The sequence below is a fragment of the Molothrus ater genome, chromosome 17 (genome assembly GCF_012460135.2).
Source record: "Molothrus ater isolate BHLD 08-10-18 breed brown headed cowbird chromosome 17, BPBGC_Mater_1.1, whole genome shotgun sequence".
Lineage (NCBI taxonomy): Eukaryota > Metazoa > Chordata > Aves > Passeriformes > Icteridae > Molothrus > Molothrus ater.
This window is the reverse complement of record NC_050494.2, coordinates 13,213,976-13,227,553: the sequence shown is the minus strand read 5'-3', so window position 1 is coordinate 13,227,553 and position 13,578 is coordinate 13,213,976.

Genomic DNA, 13,578 nt, shown 5'->3' with positions numbered 1-13,578 from the left:
AATAAATGCATTTTTAATTGGTTTTAATGTTACGTGCACCATAGTGTGCCAAGTTCAAGGCTTGGGAAAATCCTCCTTTTTCTCTCTCTCTCTCTCTCAAAAATCGCCAGGTTGGTCCTGGCAGAATGGTAAAAGCTATGAAAATATGAGAGAAAATTATATCAAAATCTATGATCTGCTGTGTGCTGCTAAAGGCAGCCAAGCCTCACCTCCCTGATGTATTGACCAGCCTGGAATATTGCAATGGGAATACTGACACGGGAATATCACCCATGTCTGTAAATGCCAAAAGCCCGCAATTAACTCCCCCCTAAAACTTACCAAATGTTGCATTTAATCATCACAGAAAACAATCAATTTCCCTGCCCTTGGAACCCAGCTGAGCTTGAGGACGTGGCCACGTCCAGGTGGAAAAGCAGAATTTCCAGCTCTGACTGACGCGGAGCAAAGAAAGGGCTGGTAACAGCACAGAGTTCAGAAACCCTGCTTACCTTGGGAGCAGCTCTGCCTGGTCCTGCAGGGAGGGACAGGGGGAGCAGGGCAGGTGGCTCTGAGCCCTGGCAGAGCTGGGCAGGAGCAGTGGGCACACAGGGACAGCAGGAGCTGGGACAGCTGGGATGAGTCACCACAGCAAACAAGGAACACCCAGGAGCGCCTGGGAGCCAGCCTGGCAGGGGCTGGGCAGGCAGGGCATGCTGCCTTGCTGCCCTTCAGGCTCTTGGGACTGTTTTGAACAATTCTTTCAGCCACTCCACGCTGGAGCCGAATGGGAAAAGCAAAACAGCTCAAACATTCACACCCTGGGCTCTCAGGGAGGGGACAATGGCACCAGGTGAGCAAGCAGTGCCAGTGTGGCTGGGGAAAGCTCTGCCACAAAGCTGTGCTCCCATCGTGCAGGAAAGGCCAGGGCACTGCTGGGGAAAGGCAGAGCAGGTGCTTTAAAACACAAATACAGAAAAGGAGACTTGCAGGAGCTCCCGAGATCCTTGGGCAGGAGAGCACAGGCAGGACTGCTGGAGCGGAGCAGCAAAAAGCAATTGCAAAAAATGCTTTTGTGAGAGGAAAACCCAGGAAAAGCCAAACCAGCAGAGCAGAGCTGCACAGAGGGAAGGAAGGAGATGGAGGATAGAAAGGATCTGAGGGAGTTACCTGGGGCAGAGGGGCTGGGACAGCCTCTGGGAGCTGGTGCAGGTGATGGGTGCGCTGCTCAGCCAGCCCCGAGTGCTGCGCCACTGTCCCTGTCCCTGCTCTGCCCCAGAGAGCAGGGAGTGCTCACAAACACTGCCTGCAAACACAGCCGGGTGGAGCAGCCCCGTGCCCCTCCCCAGGTGTTTTCCCAGCTCTCTGGCTGCCCAAACCTGCTCCAAGGCACCTGTGGATCCCTGGGGCAGCCCCTCACCGCCTGCAGTGGGAATGGTGACATTGTGCTGGACACCCACAAACCCCTTCCCAACGTGGGCTTTTCCCAAAATGCAGAAAAATCCCAAAGTTCTTTTAGCGGCACTACTGTTTGCTGTTGTCAGTGTGGCTCCTAATCCCCCTTCCAGAGTGTGCAGCCTGACTAAGTGCTGCTATTTTAAAGCCATTGTCACCATTTGCTGCTCCCTCAGGTGAGTCACAGAGCCCACACTCACACTGGGGGTGTCTGCAGCAGGGAGAGCTTTTTGTTCTCAGTTTCCACAGCACCTCAGTCAATAAAACCTGCCTTTGCAAAGGTTTCCACAGGCGAGCAAAATAGCAAGAAAAAAATTCCCAATTCTATGGTTTGAAAGGAACACCATTGACTTGCTTGCATCATCCAGCTGGCACTTTTATTTCAGAGCTGCTCTATGGATTTGGGTATAATTCTGTTATTAATCATGACAAAGAGAGGAAAATGGGTTTGTCAGGAGGGTTGTGCTGGCTGGGGAGGGTTCAGATGTTTCAGGGGTGATGAGGAACCTGTAGGGGTGGAACCAGAGCAGGAATCTGCATCCAGCACCTCAGCAGGAAGGGGATATCCTGATTCCCCCTTTCCTTCCAGCACTGGGTCAAGCATCTTTCTCATTTACTCCTTGGTGCAAATCCCTGTCTGCTACCAGCTCAGGTGACATTGTACCAGGGCAGTCTCAAAGTTCCATCCACAGACAGGATCTGGTTTAGGAACCATCCCTGGAACAGAACTTATCCCTGGGCTGAGGCACAGAATCCCAGCCTGGCTGTGAAACCACTCACCCATACAATAATGCTGGAATAATTGTCTCTTTATTTTAATTTTTTTTTTCTTTCTCCCTGGTTAAATATTATTGTAAAGTGGTTTTGAAATGCAAGATGTAAATATTTAATTCTGGAAATGCTTCATTTCTGTAAGAGAAGCTCATTACATTCACTATATGTTTGCACCATATTTTGCCTTCCACGGATCTATTTGCTCCTAAAATGTCTTCAAATTCAGCCTTAAAACCTTAATATTCATCATGAAGGAAGTAATTTGGATTATCAAGTCCTTCACCTGTGAATATGAGAATTTCAGCGCTCCTTTTCCTCAAAAAAAGGCTTTTCCCTGAATTTACCCATCACAGTGAGCTTTATCCTGATTAATTTTTCCCAGTTGTGTGGACAATGAACCATCCATTCTTTGAGGTGTCTTTCAACTCTTTAATATTCTTTCCCAGTAATTTCAAAGCCATCCCATGTTTCAATCAAGGACAGACCAGAGGGGCACACAGCAAGTTTTGTTTTGCCAAATTGGGAATTATTTAGCTGGGTGGCAGCCACAGAAAATCTTCTGCAAAGCACAGGAAGCTGTGCTGCTTTCATGATTTTCCATCCCTCAAAATGCTATTTTTTCTTTCTAAAAATCTCCAATGAAGCTGTCACCAAATAAACCTTCCTCCCCTGCAGGAAATGCTCAGCTCGTGCATCTGACAGCTGCATAAAACTTCCTGTTCATCAATGGCACAGAGCTCCCAGCAATTATCAATGATTAACCAGCTTCTTTGTGGCTGTCCAGAGCCAGAGCCAAGAGCATTCAAATATTGACAGTGGAGGAGCAGATGACTCCTGGTCTGTGTGTGCCCCTGCCACACGTGCTCTGGAGATGCTGCTGGCTGGGTTGGAGCTGAGGGTTTCCATCTGGCTGCTGCTGCCAAGGTTTATCCAGCAGCAAAACCTGCAGGAGAGCAGCTGAGCAAAAAGCAAAATGAAGCATAGCTCCAGTGGAATCCTGACATTTGGAACAAAATATAAATGAGGTTTTGATTCAGCTTTGATGTTTCTCTCAGAAGAGGATGGATGGAGTGAATCAGGGATTCTTTCAAGATGGCAGAGTCCAACATTTGCATGGATTGATGGATCCTGGATCCCGGGCAGGGAGAGCTGTGGGAGCCTCCTGAATGCCAGATCCAGCCCCTGGGCCTCTGAGATCCACAGGGTTTGATTCTTCACCTGGAGCCTGCATTCCTGCGTTCTGAGTGACCCTCTGAGGGTTCTGCTGCCAGTTCATCCTTCTTAGAGAAGGTTCCCAAGAACCTGAGGCAGTGCAGTGACTGACGCTGTCACACAGCTGGGCCTTCCACACCTGACAGACCCCAAAAGAAGGTGCTGGCCCTCCAAAATTCCTGATATCCATGACAAAATCCATAATCCTGGGGACAGGCACGAGCTGGAAGCTGGTGCAGAGGTGAAGTGATGCCCATCACCACGAACATCCTCCTCTCTGGGGGAGCAGGTGCTGCTTTGAACTGCAGAAGGAAAGCACAGCTGAGCTCCTTGTGTTCCTGCAAACCTGAAAAGCCTGGCTCAGAGCTCCAGGGAAAACTGGTTCTGCTGAAGTTCTGCTGGAGTTCTAGGCTGGATTGGGCCTGGCTCCTGTACAGCTGGCGGCTCCTGGTGGTTGCCCCAGTGATGTTTTCAGCCAGCGGGGTTTCCCTGCTGTCTCTCACAGAGTCCCCATTGATGGCTGGCTCTGCCTTGTGCTCTGAGTGGGCAGTGAAAAGCAGACAATGATTGCTCCAGCGCAGGAGCTCTGGGAAGCAGCACCATCCCTGGTTATTGCCCTGCTCCCTGTGCCTCTCAGCAGGCCCTGGCTGAGGCTGCAGCCCCTCCTGGCTCTGCAGCAGCTGCCCCAAGCCCAGAGGAGCCCCTGCAGATCCCCACTCTGGCTCACACACTCCAGCTGGAGCTCAATGGGAAACATTCCCTCATTCTGCTTCCCAGAGATGCCTGAGCAGTGTTTTCAATGATTCTTCAGCCTGGAGCTCCTGCAGACTGTGAGTCACAGTGTTGGTGTAGGAAGGGAGCTGCTGATCTGATTGTCTCTTTTTCCTTCCCCCATCACAGAAATCCCCCAGGTTCCTGCTGCCACTGTTCTTCTGGGTTCAAAGAGGGAGCATTACAGACTCTACTCCAGCTATTTCTCCACGTGGGAGCTTCTAGAACAGATAAAAGGTTCCTGTGTCAGGACTGAGACAGAGAGTTATTGTAGCTGTGGTGCCTCAGTGGGTGGAACAGGCATTTGAGCCACAATTACTCTCCTGTAGGAGCACTTTAGGTCTCTATCAAATATGCAGTGATGATAACAACACTATGTCAAATATTCACTTCCTTCTGCACAGCCTGGGTCACCACTGTCCCCAGCAGGCTCTGCTTTGAACCCCCAGCTCTGCTTTCCTGTCACTGCTTCCCCTTCCCAAGCCTGAAATATGGACAATTTGAGGAGCTGCAGCTACTAAAAAGAAGTAAAAAAAAGTCTTCTTGTAAATTCTGTATTTATTTTTTTTCCTCCAGTGAGGAAGTAGCAGGCACCTGAGCAGGGACCTGCAGCAGGGGCAGGGAAGTGATGGATTTTGGGGCAGTTTGGCCCATGTGGGTCAGGTCTGGGATGTTCTCCTGTGCTGAGGAGGGGCCAGGCCCGAGGCTGAGCCTGCTCTGGTGGGATGGGCAGAGCTGGGAAGAGCAGAGTGCCCACAGCCAGGTGTGTCCTGGCCAATTCCTGCTGCCAGCTGGGCACAGGTGAGCTGTTCACTCCTGCCCTCCTGTCAGGTGCTGCTGGGAATCCTTTGTTTCCCACCCTGGTGGCTTTGGGCTGAGGAAAAAGTCAAAATTTTCTTCTGTTTTCTTCAGACTGCTCCCAAGAAAAGGCATCAATGGCCTTGGGCACCTTGTGCTGGTGCTTCCTGCTCACTGGGATCACCTGGGAGAGCTCTCCCTGCAATTCCAGCTGTGAATTCCTGCAGCTGCCCTGGAGCTCGGGGTTAAAGCTCCTCTGCAGCACAGGAGAACCTCCTCAGGTCACTGCAGGATTAGGGCAGCTGCAGCCAATTTTTCTCCCTGGAAAAATATGATTTGCTAAATTTCTGCCAAGCGAAAACACAAGGATGGATATCCCTGATGCAGTCCACTGAAGGGCTTTAAAGCTATGGGAGGAAATACTAACCTTAGTGAGGGAGGAGAATTTGATATCATCTTAGTGCTGCCACTGGGATATCAGGCATGAGCTGGGCCAGCCCCTGGGCTTTCCCTTTCCTTTTTCCCTTTTCCCTTTCCCCTTTCCCCTTTTCCCTTTCCCTTTTCCCTTTCCCTTTTTCCTTTTTCCCTTTTCCCCTTCCCTTTTTCCCTTTTCCCCTTTTCCCTTTTCCCTTTCCCCTTTTCCCCTTTCCCCTTCCCCCTTCCTTTTCCCTTTTCCCTTTTCCCTTTTCCCTTTCCCCTTTCCCCTTTTCCCCTTTTCCCCTTTCCCCTTCCCCTTTCCTTTTCCCTTTTCTCTTTTCCCTTTTCTCTTTTCCCTTTTCTCTTTTCCCTTTCCCCTTTCCCCTTTTCCCTTTCCCCTTTCCCCTTTTCCCTTTCCTTTTCCCCTTTCCTTTTCCCTATCCCCTTTTCCCTTTCCCCTTTCCCTTTCCCCTTTCCCATTTCCTTTACCCTTTTCCTTTTTCCCCTTTCACTTTCCCCTTTTCCCCTTTCCCTTTCCTTTTCCCTTTTCCCATTTCCTTTCCCCTTTCCCCTTTCCCTTCCCCTTCCCCTTTCCCTTTCCGAACTCCTCTGAGCTCCGTGACCCTGCCGGATTACTCAGCACTGCTGGGAGCCCAAGCTTTATTCCAGGGAAATTCCAGGGCTCCCTGAGCAGCCCCGTGCTCCAGCACAGCTCCCTGGGAGCAGTGACACTGCAGCAGCGACGCTCCTGACCAGGACCTCACCTGTGCCCGTGGCCAAGGCTGGGCAGTTACACTTCCCACAGAGCCCTTCATTTCCCCCTTTATTTTACCCATTGTAAAAATCAATTAGAGCTTGAAATCGGACCACATTCTCAGCATCAGCTGGCAGAGATGGCCAGGACGGAAATTCAGGGATGCTCAGGGAAGCACAGGGATGTTCCTGGAAGCTCAGGGATACCCATGGAAGTTCCGGGATGCTCAGGGAAGTTTCGGGATGCTCCGGGAAGCTCAGGGATACCCATGGAAGTCCCGTCAGCAGGTGGCAGCGTTAAGCCGCTGGAGATGCTCAGTGCGCTCAGCTGAGCCCGGCGTTTCACCCCAAAACTCCTTTCCTTCCTTTCCTTCCTTTCCTTCCTTTCCTTCCTTTCCTTCCTTTCCTTCCTTCCTTCCTTCCTTCCTTCCTTCCTTCCTTCCTTCCTTCCTTCCTTCCTTCCTTCCTTCCTTCCTTCCTTCCTTCCTTCCTTCCTTCCTTCCTTCCTTCCTTCCTTCCTTCCTTTCCTTCCTTTCCTTCCTTTCCTTCCTTCCTTTCCTTCCTTTCCTTCCTTTCCTTCCTTTCCTTCCTTTCCTTCCTTCCTTCCTTCCTTCCTTCCTTCCTTCCTTCCTTCCTTCCTTCCTTCCTTCCTTCCTTCCTTCCTTCCTTCCTTCCTTCCTTCCTTCCTTCCTTCCTTCCTTCCTTTCCTTCCTTCCTTTCCTTCCTTTCCTTCCTTTCCTTCCTTTCCTTCCTTCCTTCCTTCCTTCCTTCCTTCCTTCCTTCCTTCCTTCCTTCCTTCCTTCCTTCCTTCCTTCCTTCCTTCCTTCCTTCCTTCCTTCCTTCCTTCCTTCCTTCCTCCCTTCCTCCCTTCCTCCCTTCCTCCCTTCCTCCCTTCCTCCCTCCCTCCCTCCCTCCCTCCCTCCCTCCCTCCCTCCCTCCCTCCCTCCCTCCCTTCCTCCCTTCCTCCCTTCCTCCCTTCCTCCCTTCCTCCCTTCCTCCCTTCCTCCCTTCCCTTCCCTTCCCTTCCCTTCCCTTCCCTTCCTTCCCTTTCCTTCCCTTCCATTATTGCAGCCAGCAAAATTTCCATTATTGCAGCAAGCAGCAGTTTCGTCCATGATTTGTTCTTTCCTTCTAACCCACGCTGGGGTTCCTGGGGGATGTGAGAGTGATCCTGAGCACCAGGGATCCCAGCTCATCCTGCTTTGGCAGTTTGTCTTTCCAAGTGGGTTTGGTCAGGCTCAGAGCTGTCCCTGTGTTTATTTTTGTGCAATTGCTCTGCATCCTGTTGATGAATTTGGGATTAGAGAGAGCTCCAGGGAAGTCTGGTTAAACCCAGCAGATTTCTCTGAAAGTGGGATTTGCATCATTTCCCCAGCAGAAACCTCCTCCCAGCCCACACCAAAGGCCAACTGCAATATCACATTTGGGGTTATTGGAAACACAGGTCTGGGCTGTCCAGAATCCCTCTGGGACTCCATACCTTGCCATAGGATCCTGACCCACTTGGCCACTGCTACAGGGGAGTTTGAAGCTGATTTTACCTCACCTGTCCCCAAATCCCAGGCTCAGCAGGGGCTGAGGTTCTGGGCATTATTTACACAACTCCTGGCATCTGTGTCCTGCAACTTCCAGGGCTGGAAAACTCTCCCTGCCTTGCCTTTTCCTCCCTGGGAGAAGGTGCCACCAGATAATCAACCTCAGTTCTAAATTTCTGACCTGATTTCTTCCTGGGAGAAGGTGCCACAAGATAATCAACCTCAGTTCTAAATTTCTGACCCTTTTCCTCACTTGTAGAGGGTGCCACCAGAGAATCAACCTCAGTTTTAAGTCTCTGAGCATTTGGAACTCAAAATGAGGTGCTCTCAAGCAGCCTTGTGCCTTCCAACCCTTTGCAGGTACTTCCAGCCATTTCTTCCTCCTGCAAAGGAATTTTCTGCCTGTTCTCTTTGCCTTCAGCCAAGGACAATCCTGGCTGATGAACTGCACCTGCCTGTGCACGTTTGTGCAGCTCAAGCTGGAAGTGAGATTTCTACTCTTTAGTTGCCTACTCTGGAAAATTATGATCTTTCCAAGCCCTCTGGGTTTCCTCCATGCTGCTACAACACCAACTGCTGTCCTTGTGCTGCTAAAATAGACAAATAAAATGGACAGACTGTGGTGACTGAGGGGAGAGTTTGGCTGCACAGGAGCTGTTCTTGTCATGACAGACTCATGGGCAGGTTTGTTTTTAGCTTCTTGAGTAAAATCCCAAGTCCCAGCTGTGAAAATAACAAGTGGGTGTCAACAGGTCAAGGACATACTCATACATCCTTTAAAAAATTAGGTTATCATGGTGATTGTCTTTTAAATAAAAAAATACAACCGAGAGAAGTTGATTTGAGCATTGATATTTGGGTAATTAAGAGTAACTTAAACATTTCTTTAACGATCAGATTTCTCTCTCTAGCATTAATGAACCAGCTGTTATTATTGACTCCTGCTCCAGCTTCATCCCTTTGTTCCCATCCTGAACAAAAAACCCAATTTAGGCATGAGAAACCTTCTGGAGATGCCTCTTGTGCAGGCAAGAGGTGAAGGGGGGGGGTAAATGCCAGCACATGACTCCAGCCACACAACTGCCACTGTTTGCTCTGAACCAGGCTCATTCTAAAGTTATCTTTCTTTTTTTTTTTTTCTCTCAGATCAAGTTTTTGTGTTGTTAAATTTGTTCCCTGGGGTCAGGGAGTCCGTGCTGGTGTTTTCAGGTGTGGTTAATGATTTAAGGTGACTCATATGTCAGGGCTCACTCACTCAGGCCTCACAACAAACCCAGCAGTGACTCAGGAAGGGTTTTTATCACCGTGCTGAGATGATGTGTACTCACGGAATTCTAAAAGAAAGAGGAATAGCAGATATTTCAGCAGGGTTTTCCTGGTGTTCCCACTATCTGTGTGTGAGGGGATTGATAGCCCTTATCAGGGACAGCCCACATGTCCCAGAGAGCAGCAGGTGCTGCAGGGCTGGGTTTACAGAGGACACCGTGGTTAATGTTTTTGCAGCTGGCATGTGACTGCAGAGGGGACACCTGAGGGACAGGACAGGGGAGCTCTGCACGTGTGGCACTGCTGGGGTGGCCGGGTGCAAGAGGCAGAACCATTCCAGGTCCCATCTGAGCACATCCAAACCCTGGGCGAGGGAACCCACCCATTTTAGTCAGCTCTGGAAACCACCTTTAGCATGCTCAGAGATTAATGAGAGTGCTGTGCAGAACCACAGAGCTGGCAGGGACACTGGAGCTCATCCATCCCTCCCTGCAGCCACGGCAGGGACGCCTTGCACTGCCCAGGCTGCTGCAGCCTGGCCTGGGACACCTCCAGGGATCCACCCAGGGGCAGCCACAGCTGCTCTGGGAATGCCATCCCAGCCCCTCTCAGTGTCACAGAGAAGATTTCATCCCAGAGTGTGAGCAGGGATCACAGAGGGAACGATTTCCCTGTGTCACTGTCCCCTGTGTCACTGCTCTGGGAATGCCATCCCAGCCCCTCTCAGTGTCACAGAGAGGAATTCATCCCATAGTGTGAGCAGGGATCACAGGGGGAACGATTTCCACATGTCACTGTCCCTTGTGTCACTATCCAGGAGGGAATGCCATCCCAGCCCCTCTCCATCTCACAGAGAGGAATTCATCCTGGAGTGTGAGCAGGGATCACAGAGGGAACGATTTCCCTGTGTCACTGTCCCCTGTGTCACTATCCAGGGGCAGCCACAGCTGCTCTGGGAATGCCATTCCAGCCCCTCTCCACTCTCACAGAGAGGATTTCATCCCAGAGTGTGAGCAGGGATCACAGGGGGAATGATTTCCCTGTGTCACTGTCCCCTGTGTCACTGTCCCCTGTCCCCTGTGTCACTGCTCTGGGAATGCCATCCCAGCCCCTCTCAGTGTCACAGAGAGGATTTCATCCCAGAGTGTGAGCAGGGATCACAGGGGGAAGGATTTCCACATGTCACTGTCCCTTGTGTCACTATCCAGGAGGGAATGCCATTCCAGCCCCTCTCCACTCTCACAGAGAGGATTTCATCCCAGAGTGTGAACAGGGATCACAGGGGGAATGATTTCCCTGTGTCACTGTCCCCTGTGTCACTGCTCTGGGAATGCCATCCCAGCCCCTCACCATCTCACAGAGAGGAATTCATCCCAGAGTGTGAGCAGGGATCACAGAGGGATCGATTTCCCTGTGTCACTGTCCCCTGTGTCACTATCCAGGGGGGAATGCCATCCCAGCCCCTCTCCACTCTCACAGAGAGTATTTCATCCCAGAGTGTGAGCAGGGATCACAGAGGGAATGATTTCCCTGTGTCACTGTCCCCTGTGTCACTGTCCCCTGTCCCCTGTGTCACTATCCAGGGGCAGCCACAGCTGCTCTGGGAATGCCATCCCAGCCCCTCACCATCTCACAGAGAGGAATTCATCCCAGAGTGTGAGCAGGGATCACAGGGGGATCGATTTCCCTGTGTCACTGTCCCCTGCTAGAGGCAGACCCAGCACCAACAGAAGCTGACTTTTTTAAGGTCAGAAATAAAGAGTGAGCTTGAAATGTTGAGTCAGAGAAGAAATCCCATAGGGAAATTGTGGGTGCATTCCACAAAATGAGACTTCTTCAGCAAGGATTAGTAACAGCTGAAGTATTCTGTTACATAAATGTCACTTTTTGCAATGCTGCTGAGACATAGGGACTATTATTTTTCCCCCAGGAAAAAACTGGTTGGGAATTCTCAAAGCATCTTGGTTGTATTTGTGTATCCTGCGAATTCCACATGCAAACACTTCCGAAGGGCAGTCCTGGCACTTCCCTGCCCCCGGATCTGAGGAGTTATAAATAACTGCAGGAAGCACTACCTGTCCCTCTAGTCTGGGTAATGTTTAATGGGGGTCAGTGTGCAATGAACTCCTCAGGTAACGGAGTCCAGTGGACAATTATTGCCTGACACTTCAGTTTTCTATTTGGGTAATTTGACCTTTTAATTGACCACTTAACCTGAAAGTTTACACAGTTTGAGGCCACTCTCAGAGGAGAAAAAAACCCCACTATTATATAGATCCTTCTCCAAATATCCAATTAAAGAAAACCATGGGAAATGGAGTTTTCCTGTGGCTGCTGGCTGCTGTTGGAGCTCACAGGAGGAGAGCGGGGGTGTTTGAAGCCCAGGGATTTTCTGGCAGGGCAGAGTGGGTCAGGCACTGGCAGGGCTGGGATGGGCTGCCCTCGTTGGCCTCTCCCTTATCCCAGAGGGATTCCTGCTGCAGGTTTGCTCTGCTGCTCGGGGTCAGCTGGGTTTGCTGGGCACACACAGCAGGGCTGTAATCGGTGTTTTCCCAAAGCTGGAGGGTTTTGGAAGGGCAGTGTATTCACTCAGCAAATCCTTCAGGAGTGGGAGAAGGCTGGAGGAGGCACAGCCAGGACTGGGCTGCTGCTGCTGCTGCTGCAGGGTCCAGCCTGGCTCCCCGGGCATCCCCAACCTGCTCCTGCTCCCAAGGCTGCTCCAGGTGCTGCCTGAGGGCATTCCTGGGGGCTGAGACTGCTCCCAAAAATGCCTCAGGTTTGGCCTTTCTATTTTCATATTCTGTTCTGCTTTAGTGAGCAGTTCTGAGCTTCACATTCAGCGTCGCTGAGCTCTGTGCACAGAGCAGGGACACAAAACAATTCCTGCTCCAGCTGGGCACCAAGGACAAATGATCCAAATCTCAGCCCAGGAGCACAAACACCGTGGGCTGGAGAGAGAAAAACAAGGATGGGACTGCAGGGGCTAAAGCTGGAATGGGACAATGAACTGCAAGGTGCAAATGGAGCAGAACTGATCCCAGGGACAGAGCCCGTGCCCGGCCGTGCATTTTGGGGCCATTTTGGTTCATCTTGGGTGCAGCCCTGGCTGGGCTCTGGTGCTGCCCAAGGTGCATCCATGGAGGAGATGCTTTGAATGAATCCCTGCTTTATTCTGTAGCTCTGTCCAGCCTCTGTTCTAGCTCAGCCTGCACAAGGCAATTCTGCTGAAAATGGTGTTTAGAGAAGCCACACCATGATAAAATAGATATCTATTTATACTGCCTTGTGAACTTCCTGCAGCTCTGGTGGATCACCCAGCTGCTAAAATGGGTTATAACTCTGCCAAGGAAGTAGCTCAGAGATTCAGAGACCTTAGATTCCAGTGGGGTTTTTTTTCCACCTTTAATAGTGTCCAATAAAAGATAAAAGGTGGGAACTGTTTTCCTGCAGATCAGCAGTTGCTGAAAGCCAGGGCAGTGCTCTTACTCATGGGAAAGCCTGATAATCCCACAAACTCACTCATCCATCCTCCAAGAGGAATTTATTCCAGCCCAGATCACTCAGTTCATTGCTGGTAAGAAGGAGGAACAACCTTTTGCAATATGTTCCTCCCAGCCAATCCTCCTTTGCTACTGGCTTTTTCCTACCAGGTTGCCCAAGAATATTGAAGAAAATTCAGGGAGACTTTTTCACACCACTGACTACCCAATGTTTTTGCTGGCAGCAACAAACCCGGGCTTGAAAGAAAGTTTGTGCAATGTGGAGATGGGATGGGTGGGTGGGGGAATAACCGAAAATGCAAAAGCAGACTCCGGGTTTAGGGTGTGGGATTTAGGGTGCTTCTGCCTTGGGTGAGCCAGGGAGGGAGAGTAAAAGAGAAAGAAACTCAACACAGAAGCAGTTCCAGATGAAAATTCTCAGTGAAATTGTAGAGAAATGGGTTTGGGAGGTAATTTCTCTAAACATGTTCATGCAAAGGGACAACAGTGGCTACAAAGATTTTTACATCTCTGAATATTTTCAGTGCAAACAAAGTGGTCTTGACTCAAGCCCTGTTGGACAAAATGTCCACAATTTTCCTTCTTGACAGTTCTGGCTGAAAAAACAGCAATTAGCACCCAGCATTAATGACAGCTTCTCTGCTAGAGCAAACTCCTTGAGGTAAAGGCTCATGGAGCTTTAATGATCTCTCTGGGAAATGGAAATGGTCATTTCCAGCACAGCCAGCCATTGTTCTACCATTTTAACCATCACTGCCAAACCAGGAAATATTGTGCTCTGAGCTGGTGGAAATCTTGCTCTGAGTGTGCCTGTGACAAAGAATATTTAACTTGTGAGAGCAGGGAAAAGCAACCAGTCATTCTGTTTTATTATTTGTCTCAATCATGTCCAGTCTGGAAAATATGAAAACAAAGAACACTTTATTTCTCAAGTTATCATAAATGTGGATTAGCCCTTCGAACCTTACAGGAAAGCTGGGGGTGCTGTGGGATCAAACAGAGGGGAAAACCACACGAGCTTAGAGAAATGCTGGCATTTCTCACCAGTAAACATGATGTGCAGTGGGATGATCAAAGCTGCTGCATTAGTTCAAATATTATCCTTGGAACAGAGCCAC